The sequence below is a fragment of the Canis lupus genome, chromosome 8, assembly GCF_011100685.1.
Source record: "Canis lupus familiaris isolate Mischka breed German Shepherd chromosome 8, alternate assembly UU_Cfam_GSD_1.0, whole genome shotgun sequence".
Lineage (NCBI taxonomy): Eukaryota > Metazoa > Chordata > Mammalia > Carnivora > Canidae > Canis > Canis lupus.
Window position 1 is genome coordinate 40,344,840 of NC_049229.1, and position 22,198 is coordinate 40,367,037.

A 22,198-nucleotide genomic window follows, 5' to 3' on the forward strand; every position below is an offset into this window, starting at 1 on the left:
CTTTGGAAATAAGAATGGAACCTAAGATGAGTATCATTGATGCAGACTTCTCTTCAGGTCATCTTCAGGTCACTTCTGAGCATAATGTTTGCATCACGCATAAAAGTAGTTAAGCTGGGATCCCTGGGTGGCGCAGCGGTTTAGCGCCTGCCTTTGGCCCAGGGCGCGATCCTGGAGACCCAGGATCGAATCCCACATCGGGCTCCCGGTGCATGGAGCCTGCTTCTCCCTCTGCCTGTGTCTCTGCCTCTCTCTCTCTCTCTTTCTGTGACTATCATAAATAAATAAAAAAATAAAAGTAGTTAAGCTAATTTTTTTTAACCTTTCTGTTGTTGACAGATTGATATTATAAATTACCTTCTAGAAAAGCGATTACTGACCTAGAGATCTGGACCTCCAAGTCATACCAAAGATATTTGTAATTTTTCAGTATTTTCAATATTTCAGAAAGTCTCTCAGAAATTGTACATTTACCCAGATAATAATGTCTGTGCTAACAAAAATGTCAAGTTTCTTTGCCTTTTGGCTAGAATTATATCATTAGGTTGGCGTGGTAACACTGGTTATCACATGCTGATATGCAAAGTTGGTTGGCAACTATTTATATTTTGAATAACTAATAAGTAGGGAAAAGATACTTGCATGCACTTGTCATTTACACACTGTACTGTTACACAGCAGTGTGGAGGTGGCTGAATTACTGCTTGATTTTTTTTTTAATTGTAGAACATCTTTCACAACATTGGGTCTTTGTAGGAAAAACCTGGTGAAGTGTGTACAAGGGCATGAAGGGTTGGAGGGCTCTTTGTGGTCCATTATCTCTCATCTCAAAGGGAGGTGGGGGATGAGGGTCAGTAGAGGACATCTAGAGGCCCTTTAGTAGAGGGGGTACTTGGGTTCAGCTTCATAGACACCCCTTCAACTAGAGTGCAGGTGACTTTTTTCTACTCACTGGCAAAGCCATCCAGATGTTATGTTCACCTGGGTTCTTTAACTGTCCAGTTACTTAAATTTATAAGGACTGACTTCACTCCCAACCTCTCTCTACAAATGTATCTTATAGACCAGTTACCACTTGCTTCTCTGAGAGACTGTGGCCCTTTGTTCTCCACCCCACTTACTAGGTAGTTAGGTACTGCCTTGGTGTCTTCACTAGATGTTCTTGTGTTATCCATCTCTACTGAGGCCTCATTGTAGGCTCCTTTCACATCTTTGGTAGCAGAAGATTTGATACAGTGCCATTAAGACCTATCATTTTTTAAAAGATTTTTATTTATTTATTTGAGAGAGAGAGAGAGAGATAGTGAGTGAGAGAAAGTGAGCATGAGCAAGAGGGAGAGGGAGAAGCTGACTCTTCGCTGAGCAGAGAGCCCAACCTGGGCCTCGATCCTGGGCTCATGACCTGAGCCAAAAAGGCAGACATTTAACTGACTGAGCCACTCAGACATCCCAGGACCTTATCATTTTATGACATTTACTATTTCAAAATGCTTTAATGGTCATGATTTGCACATCAGTTAGGTGAGGTAAGGGGGAAGATGTTAATATTCTCATTCTATAGACAAGAAGCAAAGACTCAGTGTGGTTTAGGGGCGCACCTGGAGTCACCCAATGGGCAGGTGGTGGATCTAGAACATGTGCCTTACTAATGTCTCATTTTCTTTTCACTGTGCCGTGTGCTATTTATCTAGGTAGCCAAGTGCAGTGGCTTTTAAATTATATCACCCTACTTGCTAGGACTACAATAACTGTTTCTCAGAGGGTGTGAGTTCTTATTATCCCCATTGAGTGGGTAGGGGGCTAAGCTTGGAAGTGGCAAAAGTCTTGGTATAGGTTTCTTTGCCTAGAAGAATTTTTTTTCCATTTGATACCTGGGCCAGCCAAGGACTAGGGAGCCCCCATGACCCCACATTCCTGTTCTGCCAAGAGGATTTACAAAAATAAAGCCGCCCAAGGGAACTAAAGTTGCCTAGTACACAAGAAGAACTGAGAGCCATTGTCTAGAAAGAGTCTATTTTTGCCTTGTTGATCTGAGTTGCTTGCTGATCAGAGTGTTGTTGTTTTGTTGCTCTGTACCGCTCACTTTTGAGTCTTTTTGGTCTCTCACTAATTCTGGGTTCACTAAGGCAGTCAGTTTCTACCCAAAGCCCACTTCCCTTCTCGGTCAGGACACAGGGCAGACCTGGCAGGTGGGGACTGACTTGTGCCCTTCAAAGCCTGCAAACCCAAGCTCTGCCATCCCCAAAGCAGAAGCCCATGTTGCCAGCCAAGAGGAGGATTTTAGCTGTTCCTTTAAGTTGGCTGCCAAGTCTGAATCCCAGACCCCCGGCATACTAGCACCCTCCTGGGAGGCTGAGAAAGGAATTGCTTCATTTCGAGGCAGCCAAGTGGATAGATGGTGGGAAGCATCTGTTTTGGAAATGCATTTCTCACAGCAAATAACATTTGCATGATTGTGCCTGCAAATATCACCATGGCATTTGCTAAGTTAAACACAGTGCCTTTGCTTGCTTGACCTTCACCTTGCTTCAGACCCAAGATGCTCCTGGGGTCTGGGAGCTCCACCTTGGGGAGAGACTCTCCCCTCAGCTCTGTTCTCCGCGAGTGGGGTGCTTCCTTGTCAACCTGGGAGAGTATGTCTCTTGTACACACAGAATCCAGGTTTTAATCGAATTCGGACCCTGGTGGTCCAAGAAGACATGGAGGCAATGACAGTGACCTCTTACAGTTTCTCTTGTCTGCCTTCCATGAGCCTGTAATGCATAAAATGAAAGGCCTTTTCTATATATATCTTCACTATATTTCTATAGTACTATCCACTTGAGTAAACTTTTCCTCCTCTGCCTGTTGTTCCTCCTTCTCTGTGTTGATGTTTTCATATTATGTGCGTTGTGTCCCCCAAAAGATGGTAAGCTCCTGGCCGAGAGAGATTATATCTTTGACTAGGCTGACTCATCGGTACACGTCAATTCGCTATGTTTAGCTGTATGTGCATATGTGTCTATGTTAAGATCATATGAGTATAAGAGAAGTATATGGGAGGGTATATAATAGGTTGTTAACACAGATTATCTGGGCAACGGGTGACTAACATGGATGGAAGGGAGAGAAAAGTGGAAGTGGGTGGTTAAACAAAGAAAAGGACAAAAAGAGACCATATTAAAAAAAAATTCCTGCCATATCAGTTCAGCTTTTTGGAGGGCAGGGCGGGGAGAAAGCCAAGATGGTGAATCAGCAGACCACTTATTTACTCATTTATGCAAAATTTTACATGTTTATGCACCAAGAAATTAACATAGAGTACAATTCAGGAAGAGAAAAGAGGGGCAGCCCCTGTGGCCCAGCGGTTTAGCGCCACCTTCAGCCCCGGGGTGTGATTCAGGAGACCCGGGATCGAGTCCCACATCAGGCTCCCTGCATGGAGCCTGCTTCTCCCTCTGCCTGTGTCTCTGCCTCTTTCTCTCTGTCATGAATAAATAAATAAAATCTTATTAAAAAAAAAAAAAAGGAAGAGAAAAGAAGTACTATGCACATAACATTCAATCAATATCTGGCGGATGAATGAATGCTCAATAGTATGCTGTGTGTGATAATTTTATAGATTTGAATTCTCAAGGAGCTATTTAGTTGCTAATGTTACTATGACACTTGGAATGCTTGCAGTGTGTTCTCATAATCAGAATCCCTGATGTCCTCTGCTTCATGGGTGGGATAGACTGCCCGAGAGAATCCCAGTTTCCTCTATGGTCATCCTGTTCACCGACCAGCCGCATCAGAATTAGCTGGTATGATGGCTAGAAGTGGAAATGACAGGGTCCCAACCCTGGTATACTGATTCGAATCTGGCTTGGTGGGGAGAGGGCGCAGGGACTGGGGCGAGGGGAGGGAATTGGAAACCTGCATTTTAGCAAGCACTCCGGGTGATTTTTATGCTCATTGCTCCAGGAATGGTTAGCTGCCAAAGTGATGCACTGCTTTTTTAATTAACTATTCTTCAAATGCAACAAAGAGAGATTTATTATTTACTATATTTAAAAAATCATGTCTCATTGTCTGACCTTTCTTTGTTTTATTGCCAGTATTTAAAAGACCTAATTTGTGTGAACTTCATAATATGTAGATCAAACTTTGAATGGATCCATCTAACTTGGGGGGAGCCACATCCCCTGAGCTGAAAACATCTCAGGACCTTCTCCTGTGCCAGCTTTGTGCAGTGGTGACCTGCGCTAGCAAAAGAATCTTAGGTCTTTAGTCACCCTAAAACAAATTTCTGGAAACAAAATGCAATGTATCAAACATAAAAACGGCAAGGAGGATAATAGAACAACACTTTGTGCTTTTTAAAAAATGTACAATATATGTATTTTTAATGTAGGATCCATGCTCTTACCACCCAGTTTTGTCCACTCTTAACATTGCTATGCTTTCTTCAAATACGTGTTTTCATAAATAAAACACGATAGAAAAATTGTGTAGTCCTCCCTGACCCATCCTTTTTCCCTCTCTCCAAAGGTAGCTACTATACTGAATTTAGTGATTTTCTTCCCATAAATATTTGTATTTTTTTTACTACATAATGTATTCATACACAATTTGGTTTGACATATTTTAAACTTGATGTAAATGGTATTACATGGTATGCCTTTCCCTGCAAATAGATGTGTTTGTTCAGTGATTTACCATGTTGACATACGTAGTTTCAGCTCATTTAACTATTCTGTAGTATGGCACAGTGTGCTACAGTGTTGTGTAGTAGAGAATGGCAGGATAGTATCATTAAAAGAGTAGCAATAGTGTGCTATAGTAGCTCCGATTTTATCTATTCCTTTCTCTGATGTATATTTATGTTGTTTTCTTTTTTTAAACGATGATGGACAATGTTGAAGTGATCATTTTTGATGAGTTTCTCTTTCTGTTGTGAGGATTTTATGTCTCTAGCAATGGACGTGTGGGCCACAGCATGTGTGAGTCTTCAGCTTCAACAGATACAGCTAAATTGTCCCACAGAGAAATTGCACCAGTGCCTATAACCACTTCTTGAATATTCTAGCAAGTTTTTCCTTGCGTGGCCTCAACTTTAAAAGCAGAAAACAGATATAAGTCAAAGAAAGGAAATAGCTTTGAGAATACATTTAATGATCAGTGGAACTTACTTCACACCATTCATTTTCCAATCTGAAGGCATTTCTTCCCTGTGACCACCTCCCTTCAAATCCAATCAGGGCATATTGGTTAAGCTCCGGTGTAGAGGCATTTGGGAGTGGGGATACAAAGGCGTACATGCAAAAGGACTTTTCTGAGAGTTTAAAGAATAACCAGGAAGCTAAGACATAAACTATAGATAACAATTAATTATTTAAATAACACTTTAACAGAGAGAAAAGGTATCACTGGATAGTGCTGATTCATCGTTGAATACGTTGTGCCTGCATTAATTCTATAGGAGTTCTCAAAAGGGGGAAAGTCAGAGGCTGTGTGATTCCAATTTGCCATAGAATGGTTTCCTAGCAACCATCACTACATGGGAATCAGCTAACTCTGCTTTTTGAAGCACACTTTAGTCCCTTAGAAAAATGAGTTAAATAAATGCCAGCTTAAAGTACAATTTGACCGCGTAAAAGTACATTTGAAATATATGACTTTTGAACAAAGATCTAAAGTGGTTTCCTCTCCCAGAACCTAACAAATGTGGATGCGTGGAAGTGAAAGGAGCACCAGATTTAGGAACTTGGGCATCTAATTCTTCACAGGAGTTGGGGCTGGACACTGATGAGCAAAGAGAGAGCAGACTGACTGGGGGTGGGGCAACAGCATGTCACACACTTGAATTATGGAAGCAAGCAATTTCCTAGGCACATGTGGCCCAGAAAGTCTTAGAGACAGCTAGAAGGTGGGGAGATCAGTCATTTGGGCATGAACCCTGGAGACTCTCTTCCTATCACCAGCTTCTATTTTGTTCCCAGAAACTAGCTCTAAGGGACCAACATCATGTATTTCCCAACATAGGAAAACCAGCATTACCTGATAGCCCATTTCTATTCCTCTTACCACGCTTTATGACCTCTGATGGTGACCTTCCCAGGAAGAAGGCTCATAAGGTGTCTGTTGATGTATTTCTAGCTCACTCTGTGCTTACGGCCTTGGAGCCCAAGAGAACCTGCCAGAATAAACAGCGCAGAAGTACAGAGTTTTCAAAGCAAACTCTTTCACCTAGGACCACATCAAGGAGAAATTTCTGGGGCTCTAGATTTGGAAGAGACTTTTCATGTATCAAATATATAGAATATAAAAGAAAATAATTCGGCCTTTCTATTTGGAGTTAGAATTGTTCCCAACTTTGCCTGAAGAGGAAACTCCCCTTTTACATTCCTCCTTTGTACAAAACAAATGCTATTAGATAGTGTCAGAGATACTTGTAAGAAAAGGAATACTTTTTTCTCTAAAGCTTAGTCAATAATACTGAGAACAAAATGTAAATGAAGAGATCCTGAAAAAACTCTTATTATTCTTAAAACTATATAAGGTTTTTAAATTAAGATAAATTTAGAGTTGATACTAGAATTCTGTTAATCACAGATCACTTTGGTGCAATTTTCCAGCACTGTAATTTCTGTTGCATATCAAATGTCACTGAAAGTCTAGAAATCAATGCTATGACTGTTTGGGAAATTTATGGATAAGTATTTTTTCAACATAGTGGACTAAGTCATACAATTAACCCATTAGGTATTCTTGACATTATTTTTTGATATACCAATTCTTATTAAAAATAATTAACTTCTTTGAATGTAATTATGGAATCCTACAAATATGTAGGATTCCAGCCCCCACCAAAGCTGGTGGCTCTTTTGGTTTCTGATATCTGAATTCGGCCTATACTTGTGGATGCAGTGGTATATTGGGACTGGCTCTCTTCCCATCTTGTGTTCAGTGATATATTGGCACCTTGGAATCAGCCACGGAGCTAGTATTTATACCACTAAAAGTGGCAAACACCACAAATCAGGATTTTTATCAGAGAGCCAGTTGTTAGACATTTATCATCACATCCCTGGGCAGATGTCATCTCTGTCATTACAGTGAATAGTGAATCCTAGGCCTTCCTTTGCCATTTGCCATCCAGCTCATGTGTGCCCAAGGCATAGATAGACTTAATTTTCCTATTGTCCAAGGGAAATATAATCAGAAAGGGAGTCTACAATCACTTCTTCAAGAAACACGTTTTTTAATTAAAAAAAAATTTTTTTTTTCAAAAAGCCTCATAGAGTCCATTCCAGGATTTGTTTTGTGTGATTATCTACACCACTAAAAAACCTCTGTTTCCATGGCTAATGGAGACATCTCTGAAAAACCAATTCAATCTTCTTGAATATTCCTTATTTTTCTTTCACAATGGACCCAGCCTAATGACCAGTCTGCCTATTGGGGAGCAGCTTTGATGCAACAGCCCTTCACAGACCCCCAGAGGACCAGAATCAAAAGTGCCTTTGATTCATGCTGCTTATTAGGAGCTTAGCTCCTTTAGTGCTAAGCATACTCCCTCCTGCTGGTTAAATCCCTTGTTTTTTCCTCTTGGTTGGACTAAGTATTCATCACAGATGGGCAGTGTGCTAGGTACTGGTCTGTCGGGGAAAACAGGAAGTGGTTTTTTTTTTTTTATTTTTTATTTTTTTTCACTAAAGCTAGGAGGCAATCCAGCATGATAAGGATTTAATGAGAGGTTTGAAAGAGCCCAGGTGACAGGTATATGAGGAGAAACCTGTACCTGGTCCCACTGGAATATCAAAAGTAGCTGAAACTGAGAGACCTGCAAGAAGCCTAGTGTTGTTGTTACATTTCTGTTGCTGATATATTTAAAAAAAAAAAAAAAGCAATGAAAAATGTGCTGTCATTTGGACTTTGGGGTTAAGTCCCTTTAGGCAAAATAGATATCCATCCATCTATCCATCCATCCATACCAGGATAATTTATTAAACATTATAAAATCCTAGGATCAAGTCTATTCAGGCTCTGTGGGAATCCCTTGCCTATGGGTAGACAGGGATCTGGGGGGGTAGGTGCAGTTGAAGAGGGGGAGTATCCACCTACTATAGGCTTGTTCCTCCAGGGTACTAGTTGTTGTGGAAGAACAAGAGGTCTTTTCCCATGAGAAGTTTATTTCAGAGGAGGAGCCACCATGTCATCTGTGGTGACAGGGTGAAGATGTTGATTTTATGCCTTTTGCACATTCCACTCTCTCTAGGCCTTAAACAAAGTGTTAAAAAAGAAAAAAAATTCAAAAGGGATAAAAGGAACCATTGATACCAACTCATAAGCCCTTCTCAGATCTTCCTTCCCAGCTTCATCCTGAGTCAGTCATGTCTTTTTCTTAGGGAGGGGGAGGAATGTGTTTGCCCTCACACCTGCTGACCTACCTACCACCTTCTGGGGGTGCAGTGCTACCCCAGTCTCTCCATCCATCTGCAGTTTTATCAGTCTTTGTATTATGCTTACTGACTCAGAAAAACCCAAGCAGAAATAGTAATTTGGTGGAGGATCACGTTCCACGAATTGAGTCTCATGCTGTGTTGGTCCCATAGATGCAATTAGTTACCCAACAGCAGAAAGCTTGTTCTGCTGTTGGCAGGTACCTTGGCACATTACCCATAAAACAGATGGCTACTGGTTCCACAAATTAGATTTCCAGATGATTGTATAATTGTGTGTCAACCAGCCACTCCTGCCTTGCCCTTCCTGCCTCCCAGATAAATGAGAGTGAATCTATGTAAATGCACTGACCTCCTATCAATTAACCATTCTTGTGGGTGAGAACACAGTTGGGACAGGATCTGAGGGAGGGAAGGGGAGTCTGCTCTTTAAAAACAATGAATTAGTCCTCAGTGTAGATGTCTTCTTGACCTTTCTCTAGTCCCCATCCCAAATGTTTTCCATTTGGAAATATTCCAATGTTCAATATCCAATATTCAATGTACTGACTGGATGGCACTTGGTCTCCCTTCAATGTGCTTTGATGACCAGGTTGAGAGGGATTCCCTTGCCCCAGGTCTGCACTTCTGATTCATATTGATGTGATGCAAATAGGAATCTTTCCCTATTACTAGGGGGATGGAACAGGAGGGGCTTCCACAGAAGACATGCTCATTGGTCCTCTCCTGCCTCCATACTTCCTTCTTAGAGGTAGTAGTTCTGCTGTATGTTCTCCTTCCCACCCCAATGGCTGTTGACTAAGAAACCAATAAGGTACTCTCTCTTGAAAAATGAGGAGGGAGGGATCAGGAAACCAGACGGTATCAATGCACAGGCACCAGGGTAAAGGTCTAGGCAGTCTTGCAGAGGGCCTCAGAAAGGTGCTGACTTTAGAGTCTAGTTGGTCACCTTCTCTTTGGATTCTAGTTAATCTGAGTTTTGGAATAAGTTTTTCTTTATGTTTGCATGAATGGTTTCTATGCAGCCAAATGATTCCTCTCTGAATGTCCTCCTACTCTATTTTCTTTCCCAAAGGAAAATCACAGAAGCCATGTCATTGTCTTGGCTATGACTATCTCCCAAACCCTGAAAAGTCAGATGCTCACCCCTGTACCAGGCAAAACATTCCTGAGCCAGAACCACAATCATGTTCAATTATGAATAAGTGGGACCTCATCTGAAGGCCTTTCACCTGTGCTCTATCCACTAGAGCAGTTACATAGCCCATGACTTGGAGCCACGACGCCAATGTTCTTTCCTCTAATTGCCAAAGTGACAGTGACGAAGGAGCTGCACTTCTTGGTCTTGGTCTTGTCTACTCAGTGGTGTTTGCATCATCATACTAATTGGATTGGGTAGGAATCATACCCCTTGATTTCCTTCCTTTCCTAAGGAAGTGGTTTGGAGTAGAGAAAAGCAGTGCCTCTCATGACAGAAGTAGTTTGGGATATGACTATTCCTTCAGCAAGGATGCAACTGGGCTCAGGCTTGAGGCCTGGCTTTGGTGAAGAAGAGTACCTGGAAGTGGGCTTACAAAACACCTAGACAGCTGGAGAAGAGGTTTATCCTTTTGGTTTTGATTACTTGGTTAGATTGCTTTTGCTTATTTGTTTTCTCATATTTTTAACAAACCTGTCTGGCAGGCTGTGTGTCAGAAGCCCGTTGGACTCATTCTTCCTAAAGGGGATGGTTAGCACTGTGAATATGATGAAAGTGACCTTCCAAATTCCTTGCATATGATGCGAGGGTGAGCAGAAGAATCACTCACATTTATATACCAGGCTCTAGACTTGGGTCTAGGTCTAGATCCAAGCCATGGTCAACTCAACCAGTGGCTACTGTTAACTGTTTAGAGATGGTCCTGCTATGAACCACTGGGGAGCTGCTAGCCAGCCCGAAGAGGGACTTGGGGTGAAACAATCTCTGTTGTTATAGTGTATTTGGCCAAAGGCACACTAAGGAGTAGTGACTTTGGGTGATGAACCTGTCTCCCCCTGTAGTATATTCTTTCTGTGTGTTTGTTGACCAGCTAGCTGGCAAGTGATATCATTGTCAGGGAAGTGCTAGCCCAAGTAAGTCATCCCCTTTGGCAACAAGTGTGTGAGTTTGTGGTTTATATAAAGCAAGGCAGTAAGGTCTGGTCATAGGGAAGAGGCCAAGAAAACTGCAAAATGATCATTTCCAGATGTGTCCAATTTCAGTATAGAGTCAGCTACCTCATGCATTCAGTCAGGTGCCCCTGTGACACAAGGCTAGCTGAGTGTTCAGCAGGAATTGCTCTTGTTCTCCTGGCCTATGTTCATTTATCTACTTTAACTTTAAGCTGACCTGTTTTCTTCCTTGAAATCCCTGGGAGTTTATAAATAGACAATTATGAAATTTAAATAAGCGCACACTTATAAAATAGGAAAAAATACTAAGACTCAGACCTTAGGCCAGGTTGTAGGCTGCCACAGATCAAAAAACAGCCTTCTTTGTACTTCACACAGTGGGACTGTGTCTGATTGGGGGCAAGTGGCTTGCCCTGCTCTGCTTCTTGGTTGAACAACCACACTTGACCTTTTCTGGCACAGAAGTGCCTTTTAGCTTCACATTCATGACTCTTTGGAAGCCTAACAATTTAGAAAGGGTTATCTCTTCAACTCACTACCTGAATGAGGAACAAAATCCTAATGGTGTGATTAAAAAACATACAGCTAAGGCAAAAATTTTTCAAAGGATGAATAAATCATAAGGTATGCAGTAAATTCAGGAAAAGATGGTTTTATAGCAAAGTGTCCAAGGCCCAACCACTCTTGGCAGATGTTTACATGTAGTGGCATGCAATCATGTTGATATCTCCAAGGCTGCCTTAGGCCATTTGGTCAGGCAATGTCTATTGGGTATTTGCTTTATGAAAGGCAATAGGATTAAGAGCTGACTGGGGAAAGACAGAAAAGAATCTGAAGACCTGGTTCTTGTACTCACAGAGTTTATAATCTCATTGGGACATACCCTGAAGGTCAAATTATTAGGTAGTTCTCTGAAACCTTAAACTATGAAATATCAGGACACCAAGGGGTGTCATGGAAGAGAGGGACCAAGACAGTGAAAATCCATCCTTCTTGTTGGAGACATTTCTTAAACATATTCTGTGTTAAGATACATCCAACTAAGTCCTAGATCTAGCCACATGGATGTGAATGTCACATGAGGGTCTCTGATCTGCTTAGATCAAACCACCAATGGTGGTTTGTTAGATGTTCCATCAACATCACTTAAGGACTTTCAACCAATGAGACAATTAACCAAGAGTTCAATGTTACCAACTTCTTTTCTCTTTGAAGTCTTGTGAGGTGAGTTTCTATTCCTTGCCTCATTGTGATTGGATGGAATTATTAGTCACCAATAAGTGGTTGTCACCCTTTTACCAAGAATGTATGGGAGGTTAGCACTCTTGCTGGATATAAGGGTAATCAGATATCTGAATGTATGTGTGTGGGAGAGAGTATATGTGTATAGGGTAAAGGGTATGGATTTGAACAGTTATGTACATTTCCTGTGATGGGATAAATGACCCCAATAAAATGTGCGTGTTTTAATTTTCAACACTCATCCTCATGTGGCTTTCTATTTCTTCTGTGTTCTTGGCTGACAATTCAAGGTAGCTGGCACCACATAGGCATTGGCCTGTCAATTCTGGCCTCATGAGTCAAGCAGCCAGGTTCCCAGGAGGTTCTGTTTATTTAACCAACTGAATTCATGCTTTGCCTCTTATTTTTTAAAGTATCTTTTCATTAAGACAGCTAATCACATACATTTTCTAAAACTTTATTGCCAACTCTTAAAGATGGCTGAATTTCAGAGCAGTAATTAAGAAAACAATGAAGAACCTATGGGGTTATTATGCTAAGTGAAATAATTCAGAGAGAGGAAAACAAATACTGTGTGATTTCACTTATATATGGAATCTAAGAAACAGAACAAGTGAACAAAGACTCATAGATAGAGACCAGATTGATGGTTGCCAGAGGGGAGGGAGGTAAGGATAAGAGATATGGGTGAAGGGGATCAGGAGGTTATAAAATACATCAGGGAGATGTACAGCATGGTAACTATAGTGAATATTTCATTGCATATTTGAAAGCTGCTAAGAAAGTAGATCTTGAAAGTTCTCACCACAAGAAAAAGAATGTGTAACTATGGATGGTGATGGATGGTACCTAGACTTATTTTGGTGATCATTGCAGTGTATACAAATAAGAAGTCATGTTGTACACTTGAAATTAACATAATGTTTTATTTCAATTATACTTTAATAATAATAAAAAAAGAACAGCAGACAGATCAGAGTAGACTTTGAGAAACAGTAAGAAAAAAAAAAAAAAAAACGAACAGGGCCATGTGGTGAAACCATTTAACAAATGTTGGCATATTGGTTAGGGATACTCCCATGAAACTGGAGAGATAAATCTAGGCCATGAAGAAGGATGTATGTATCCTACAGTAGGTATGTGGAGTTTGTTACTCAGGGGAGATAAAATAAGCCATAATGGAAAAAAAATGAAGTTTGGGTTGGTTCTTGGTTTGTAGATTGATAGGATATTGAGGAAAATGAAGCTTGGACATATATGACTATAATGTTTTTAAACAAGAAATGTGATGGCGTTCCTGTATCCCTCCCCCAGAAAAAAAATATTCCTCAGGATCAAGTTGGGAGAAAGGATTGACCTAATTCTGCATAGGAGGGCCTTTGTACGGGGCAGACAGCATCTCTCTTCATCAAAGTCTATGTAATATCACCATGACTTTGTGAAGACAGTTGACCTCTAGTCAATGGAGTAGCTCTTCCAGCTCAGTGAGGACCCACAAAGGGGAAGGCCTACCAAGTTTATGTGACTGAAGTGGCAGTAAGAAAAGCCTAGAGATTAGAATAAGGGAGAAAAAAGCCTCATCACATCTTCCTAACAGATCCTTTCTGGAATGATCCTTCTAGAAATGCAAGTTGGAGTGCCAGTGATGTTACAACTTTGAGAAATAATGCTCAAACATTTAGTATCCTTTGTCCATGTTCTAGAATTCTCAAAGTGGCTACAGTTGTTATCTCACTGAACCTCAATACAAATCTATAATATGACATTATCTCTATATTGCAGGTGAGAAAACTGAGGCCCAGGGAGCTAGAAGGTGGAGCTTCCAGAACTTAAATATGAGCTCTCTTGTTCTAGGTTGGGCATTTTTCTGCTCCATCATGAACTGAGCTGCAAAAAGCCCAGAGGCAAGATGCCAACACTGAGGATTCTGGAAGCCACATTCCAGAAGAAGCTTTTGAAGAAATTGGAGATGCTTGGCCTGAAAGAGAGAAGCTTTTAGAGGTGCTCAAGAAAAAAACTTGAGCTATTGTCAAATATCTGAAACCTGTCAGATGGAAGAGGGAAGAGACTTCCTTATGGCTGTAGAGGGCAGATCTAGGACTAATTGACTGAAATTGTGTATGAAGCCAGAGGGTAAATATAAAATCATGTCTGAAAGAGTGACGAGGCTTGAGCCACAGCACCGTGTCCAGAGAGGTCAACAAAGTGATGGAACCCAGAGCAAGAGAGAGCCATCCCAGGTACCTAAGCAGGTGGCACAGAGGGTCATCAGCAGAAGGGTCTGCAGCTGGAGATTTACCTGCTTTTGTGGGCTGTCTAAAGCACCACTCCCGCTCAGCTTTGATTCTCCTCCCAGTGGTTTCCACTGATGCAGGGGCTTCTCCTGAAGGGGAGCTCTGGCTGGTCAGTTTGGAAGGTTCAGAGTTCAGAGCTGACTGCAGACCACTCCTCCTTCCTGCCAGGATTGGGCAAAGCCCCTCCCAGGACAGGCCACTGTTCTTGACAGGCTCCCTTCCTCCTTCTAGCCCATTGGGGCTTTCCTGGTCTAGGTCTGTTGGCTGATCCCAACCTGTTTGCATCTGGGGTTCATGGGACTAGCTCACCAGCTAGTTTTGTGGCCACTGCTGCCCACGGCCAGGTTTCTTGATTTTACTGGTCAGTAGCTCTGGCTGTGGGGATTTAAGAAGATCCAAAGCCTGTGCTACGCCATTGCGGCCCTCCTGCGGGGACTCTTGGGCCTGTTCGGTCTGCCTGCTTCAGCTCTTGGGGTAGGGATCTGCTAATTTAATTACAACCAACTGTCTTAGAAACCGTCACCAGCCTATAATAAATAAACACTTCTGTGAAGGGGCTTGGAGTTACAAAGTAAGTCAAGCTCTGTTAGAACATAACTTAAAGGAACTCAAGAAGATTTAAAAACAAATGCAGGAGATTTTTTCACAGTGAGTTATCATCCTGGGCTGGGTAAGATATGTCGTTTATCCACATTTTGCATTCTTCACCCCAGTAGAGAACAATTCTCACAGTTGGATGTCCGACTCAGTAATCTGTCGGTTTTGCCTGACTAAAGTCACATCATTGATTGATGCCAAATCTTGCTCAATTAAAGGTTCATTTTTCTTTTGGCCGTTGGCAAATGCAACATTGATTATGGGTTATTAGCATCCACCCCCTCAGATTTTGAATGTACGAGGAGTGTTTGCCTGCATACCAACTACTGCGGCAGCAGCGAGGCTCCCACCCGCCCTCTGTCCCGGGTGCAGGGACACCTGCCAACGTGTCTGCCTGCAGGGAGGGCGAGGTGGCATCTCAGGGCATTAGAAAAAAGGAATCTTTCCCCAGTCCCCATCTCCCTGCCGCCACCCCCTCATCTTCAGGCTGAGAAAAATGGTGGTATTTTGTGATAATATTTGGGTTCTTTAACTTGTCTAATTATTCATTTGTTTGTTTTATGCATTCAGTAAGGATTCTTGAGGAGCAGTTTGTGGGGCAGATGAAAACCGTATAGAGGCTATAGAAGGAGGAGACTGGGTGAGCCCTGTGTGAAAGCAGTCTCTGCTTCTTCGCAAAAGTTGCTGAGCAGGATATGGAAACTGTGAGCCACACCTTCCCGTCAGGGCCTTCCTCTGAGGTTTTCTGAGGAGAGAGGAGACATCAGGCTTGACGAGTTTTTTGCTCACCGTCTTCCACTTTGGGATGGTCCCCGGGCCCCTCCACATGCTCTGGTCTTGAGCTGTGCCTCTATCCATACCACGGCTGTCCAAGGATGAAAGTAGCTGCTCTTCCCCACAGGCTGAGGCCTCCATGAGGAGTATGCTGCCAGGATGGGTCTGAGGCCCAAGGCTGCTTCTGTGGGGGTTCCTCGCCCCATCCCACCCTGTCTGGATTGGGCCCATGAGTCTCCACCACCACCCAGGGCCTTTGCTTGGTAGGGCTCCTGGAACAAATGACCACAGATTTAGTGGCTTAAAATGCTATGTATTTATTATTTACATTTCTGAAGGTCAGAAGTCTCACTGGTCTAAGATCAAGGTGCTGGCACAGGGAGTTCCTTCTAGAAGCTCCAGGGGAGACTCTGGTCCCTTACCTTTTCCAGCTTCTAGAGGCCATCTGTGTTCCTTGACTCCTGACTGCCTTCCTTCATCCTCAAAGCCAGCAGGGTAGTGTCCTCTCTCTTAGTATCCTCTGCTTTTATCTTCACACCCTCTTCTCTGAATCTCCTCCCTCTCTCTTAGATGAGGACCCCTGTGACTGGATCCACCCGCGTGAACTGAATTGCCCCGTCTCCAGATTCTTAAATGAATCACATCAGCAAAGCTGCTTTGGTTGTGTAAGGTCCCATTCACAGTTCCTAGGGATTATGACGAGGACATTTTGGGGAGACCATTCTTCCATCTGCCATACTCAGCTCCTTTGTTTAATTCTTTTTATTTATTTGGATTTTTTTCAATGTTTTATCCTGGTGAAAGACACATAAAATTGAGCATTTTAACCCTTTTTAAGCGTACAGTTCAGTGGTATTGAAGTGATTCATAATGTTGTCTGCAACTGTCTCCACCATCCATGGCCAGAAACTCTTTTCATCCCGTAAAACGGAAAGTCTACGTACCCAACTCCTTTGATCCCGACCAAAGCAGATAACTCCTCTGGTCTGGCATTCGTCAAAAATGGTAATAGCGAGAGCTAACATTTGATGAACGCTTGCCACGAAAGTCCCAGGTCACATAAGAGCTTTAGATACATTTTCTCATTTAATTCCTCCCCAGCATCTTAGTGAGAAACGTGAAGCATGAGAGATTACACAGCTCACTGAGTCACCAAACTAGGGGGCACCCGGAACAAGTGGTCCAGACGCACCCTCCAGCTGCACCCCACTTTCCTGGGAAAGGTCTGCCAGGATTCTAGGGCCCCCATAGATAAAGAGTTGTTCCTGAATGCTGCCTGCAGCCAGGGCACTTAAAGGATTTCACACGAAAGGCTGAAGATAAAACTTCTCAGAAGCCTTTGTGGCCAGTGTCAATTAACACCACTGCTCCAGGAGGTTGTTAATCAGACCCTTCTGTCTAAAACCTAATGCTGCTGAAGCAAGCAGGACTTCTCTACAAGTTACAGAATAACTGTCAAGCTTGTTAGTGGAAATTCCCCCCAGCCCTCCCCCATGTGGCTTGCTGCTGACGCTGCTGCAAAAAAATGCCTCTGCCTGCTTTTTCCAGCCATGGTTTCTAGACGGGTCTCTCATCTCATTGCTTGCTATTAGTGGTGATGGTCCTGTGGGTCAATTTTCTTTCTGGAGGAGAACTAGCAAATCTTCACAGGAACTCTGGCAACCCTGTAATCCAGCTGACTGCTGTGTGAAAGATCGGCCAAGAGATCAGAGTTTAGGAGAATGAAAAGGGCTCGCAGCCACTTGCCCTGAAGAACATGAGCCCGTGGAGAATCCAGGAAATGAAAATAAAATGCCCAGTTTGAATAGGGAGCCAACGAGACAAATCTTGTCTACGGTTTGGTGTTAAATGATGCCCTTAATCCCCTGCTCTTGGGACCTGGTATCTCTGCTGAACTTTGATCAGCCTTGGCTCAGAGTCTTTGCCTTCCCTGCACTGATGTTCAGGGCTGTTTGCAGGCACAGTAAATATTTGTCCTGTCAAATGGCATTTGGCTCTTCACATGTCTTGTTTAAGAGATAAATGTCAGGGATTTCTTCTCTCTCTCTCTCCTCTCTCTCTCTCTCTCTCTCTTTAGTGGGGATCACAAGGAGATATACGTACATTAATATCATTTCTACTTCCCTACCAACTGTAAGCCACAGATAAAGACTTATATCATCAGAGTTCTCATCTCCTGATTGGGTTTGTGTCAAGTAAAAGTGAAGTCACCCCCGCCTCAGTGATATACGTGTTATCAAGAGCACAGCCTGTTCCAGACCAGAAGCAATTTCGTTCTGACATGTCTCTGTTATTAAAAAGTTAAGGAAAGTAGAGAAGGGAATACAAAGATTAGATCTTTCAAAGATGAAACTACAAAGTTAATGGCACTGGGCCATCTGTTTGGAGAGGTGAGGAAATCTACAGTGACTGGGATTTCAGGAGGAGGAGATACAGGGAATCTACAGAAAGGAAAAAAGGAAGGAAAGAAGAAAAAAAAAAGACCACTTTTGCCCTATAGATATTATGTAAAGATTACAGGGATAAAGAGTTATAATCAGTTAGGAAGGAGCAAAAGCATTGGGGTAATGGAAGACCATCCCCTTTATCCCCGCCACAAATTAAAAGAACATGACTGGAAATGACGACTTCATACTTTCCTAACTGCACATTTATAAATGGCAAAGGATGCATGGCAAAGTTAGTAAGAGGTCTTTTTGTATGTGCTTTTGGGCAACTGGGACAATGATTCTGATTGACCTTTGGGAACTTTTTTTAGTTGAGGAAAGAGGTGTGGTGAGAAGCAGTAAGGAAATGTACTAATCCTGGAGGAGGGGGTTATGTGCTTGCAATAGTTGTACTTTGCCCACTGCCACTGGGGAGAGAGTCACATAACAGTAATCATCACTCTTGTGACGCTTATGTGCCCTCACTCTGCAACTAGTCCCCTCATTAAACTCCCTTTCATCACCCTCTTGGAGTGTTCCGGTTTCTTCCAGGATCCTAATCTATACCAAAGGCTGTGCTGAAGAAGAGACTTTGAATTAGAAACTAACCAAGGGAAAGAATTGGTGGTGGGGAGAGGGTCCCAAATAGAACATGTTCAAATTCTGTTGGCTAGAGTGAGCCAGACATATTTAAGAAACTAGAATGAGGCTGGGGAGGTAGGTCAGGACCCAGGGCCTGGTGTACAGCTGTGTAGGCTGAGTACTGCACAACTTCAAGGGTAGTCTTCATCCAGAAGGCTGATGTGAATGGTAGCCTCTGAATTTGGACAATGTGGTAGCCCAACTGGGGCCAGTTCTCGCTGAATCTTAAAAGCCAAAATAAATAATTTACTAAGTATTTGAATCTGGATTCTAAGAGCAATGGAAAATCATTGATGAACTTTTAAAAGGGTGAGTGTGCATGTGTTTACATGCATTTACTTGTGTTAGTATGTGGGGAGGGGATCAGATTTACACTATAGAACATTTCATTAGGCTTTTATTTTTCAAATATTCAATAGCCACTTGGGGGAAAGGATGTGCGGGGAAGACTGATGAAAAGGTCAATACTGTTGACCAGGTGAAATATGATGTTGGCTCAGAATGATAGCAGGAAGATGGAAGGAAATGGACACACTTAGGACCTATTTAGCAGATAAGCTCAGGAGTACCTGTTGGTGGGTTAGATGTAGAGGGCAGGAGAGGAGGAGATGTGTATGGATCCAGATTAATTCTGGCTGCTGCAGCTTATTAAAGGATAGTCCCAATCCTGAGCTAGGGTGCACCATCAGGACCAACTGGAGGACTAGGCTGAGAGGTCAACTGACTTGAGACATCCAAGGGAGTCTCTAAAGTATGAAATGCTACTCAGAGATTACATGAGATGAGAATGGAAAACTGTCTGCTGTGTTTAGCAACTTGCAGATCATTACTAGCCTTTGTGTGCATTGTCTGGGTGGAGGAAAGAACCAGATCTGGGGTGACTGAGAATGAGATGTTAACAAAAGCAGCCAGGTTTCCAGATCCTTAGTTTTGCCAGGGCGGAGAGACGGAGGGTGTCCGTTGGAGGAGAAGGAGGGTGTTGAGTGAGAGCTTGTTCTTTTTAATGGGAGAGCACTTATGGGGGAATCCAATTGGAATACAGAGATTGCATGTACAGAAGAGACAAGAGATCACTGAAACTTAAAATTAAGTCCTCCTGCTGGGCAGTGACTGAGCTGGGTTTGAGCCCAGGGTTTTGCTGGTAGCACACAAAGCCCAAGCTCCTCCTTTAGGCCACACTGCATCTGCCAGGGCAAGTCTCAACTGCAGGTGTGGGATTTGTATGTCTGGGGGACTTCACTGGAGGTTGTGATCAATAGGCCCCTTCTGGTCCCTGTAGGATGACATCTCCCCACCACCACCACCACCACAAACCCTCCCTGAGCAGTCTCAAACTCTTCTAAGATGCAATTATCAAGAACCACAAGGCGGGGGATGTCTAGGTGGCTCAGTGGTTGAATGTCTGCCTTTGGCTCCCCTGCAGGGAGCCTGCTTGTCCCTCAGCCTGTCTCTGTCTCTTTCTGTGTGTCTCTATGAATAAATACATGAAAAAAAAATAACCCACAAGGCCAGCCCTCAGAGAACACTGATCATAGTCCTACTAACTCAGCAATGATTAAGACCCCCTGTTCCCCAATCTGTTCCTGGTTTGCCATCCTGGGATGTCAGCATTTACCCAGAGCCCCCCTGGTTGCAGGACACAGCAGCTAAAACCACAGGGGCTGACAAAAACAATGGGAGTCACAGTGACTGCTTTTGCTGAGCCTTACTTTGGGACTTTGTCCACACTAGAGACAGGCTCATTTTTCACTAACACAAGTTGTACTTGTTTTGCTCCATCTGCTGAGAAATAATTTCCTCGGGAAGAGACTGGGACCCAGACTTGAATATTTGGCTTAGGGTAGGTCTGGTCCTTGAATGCCCTATGATGTCTGCTTCTCCCACTTCCCAGTTACTGCGGAGGCTGGGGAAGGACTCATGCTCTCTGCACAAGGAGCAGTTAAAGCTGGATTTGGAGCCTGGTTGGCTCAGGGCCTCTGGGATTTAGACCCATCCAGGCTGGACTCCTCCTGTTTCCTTTGTGGTCTCTCTTGTACCTTTCCAATTTGAATTTGTTTAAAATTGTCACTAGATTGTACAACCTTGCTTCAAAAGACTTTTTCCATTGTGAAATAAAGAGTCTTTAAAATATGTAAATGCTTATGCAAAATGTGCCTTCCCACCACCAATTCCTCCTTCCTATCCCAGTCCTGCCGCTCAGACTGCAGTGGTTCAGAGGATAGATGAGGTCACAGAGGAGCAGGAATCTGGGGCAGATGTTTCCATGACTACCACTTACTGAGCACTTACTCTGTGCTAGGAAATATGCCAAGCCCATTACATGCATTATCTCATTTTCCTTCACAACAACTCTTAGGGTTAGATTATTATTATTATTATTTTATTTTAACAGAGGGATTGAGTAACTTGTTCGAGAACACATAGCTTCTGGCAGGGCCAGGGTTGTAAGCGTGGCTCACATAACTGAAATCCAATACCCGTGAGCGCAGTGCTTTCTAGTCAGATGTCTCCTCAGCCAGGTATGATGATGGTGGTGCTGGAGGGTTGAAGATCCAAAAGGGGAAGGTTTGAGTCATCTGGGTGCGACTGCCTTAGGAGAGCAGGCCTCAGACCTACTACCATATTCTGAGTAATGGAAAGGCAGACTCCGAGGTCAGAAACGGGTTCGAATATCGCTTGGGCACTCAGGACTGGGGAGTTCCAGGCAAGCCGAGTATGCAACCTCAGCCTGTTCCTCACCTATCAATGGTAAGAACAATACTAATATCCAACAAATCCCTCCACCTATCTGCTTCTCATGTTCTATTCCTTATTTCTAGGATATAAATGAGTGCATGGCACTTAAGAAGTGCCACTGAAATGGTGGATATTATTTTCAATTTACTCATTCATTTATTTAACAGACGTTTATTGAGTGACTATTCAGTTATTTTACCCCACAAGCACAGTACATAGGGCTTAAGAGTTTTTCAAGCACCTGCAAGAATGTTTGATGCCTAAAATACAATTATTAGTTCCAACACAGAAAGCAACTTCCTGTAGATTCAAAATTAATAAATGTTAACATTGAGTGTGTCTACTAAACTAACATTATTACATCAGCCAGCTGACTGTGGACAATTTAACTCTTTTCCAATCATGTATAAATAATAAATATAATCATTTACAGCACAAGAACAAAGTAAAGAATTTAACGTTAACAGATAATTTTTTTAAAGATAAAACCATGACTGTCATATAAATATATATATGTCATATATAAATATATGTCAGATATTTAATTAACTAATAAGGAAATCTGCAAGATGTTACAACTGCCTCAAAGGAGAATTCCAAGAGCAGAGACAAACGTAGTCCATGAAATGAACGCACAGATACTTACAAAACTGTTTTTTCCATACTAGTGGTGGGGAAGGGATCACCTGTTCCTCCATCAGATAGAATGAATTTGCATGTTTATAGACAATAATTATTTGTCTTGTTATTATTTTAAAAGATAACAGAATTGTAAAAATAGAATCTAAGACGATGAAAGGTTTAAATTTCATAGAATCAGATAAGCCAAAATGGTATGCTCTGGATGACACATAGTTTGCCAATGAATACTGCCAGCAATTTTTTTTTTGGTACTCTTTTTCTTTTTTTC

General features: G+C 42.5%; 1 long non-coding RNA gene across 12 annotated transcripts in view; it reads left to right on the forward strand.

Moving 5' to 3' along the window:
- Nucleotides 1–3,669: 3,669 nt before the first annotated feature.
- The window catches only part of LOC102151716, a 37,390-nt gene continuing 18,861 nt past the window's right edge, over nt 3,670–22,198 (forward strand). For 5 of the 12 annotated variants that reach the window (XR_005363419.1, XR_005363417.1, XR_005363422.1 and 2 more), the window contains exons 1-3: nt 3,670–3,785; nt 13,602–14,059; nt 17,033–21,300. This is a non-coding gene — a long non-coding RNA (uncharacterized LOC102151716). The other 7 variants (XR_005363420.1, XR_005363421.1, XR_005363426.1 and 4 more) reach the window with 4 other exon arrangements.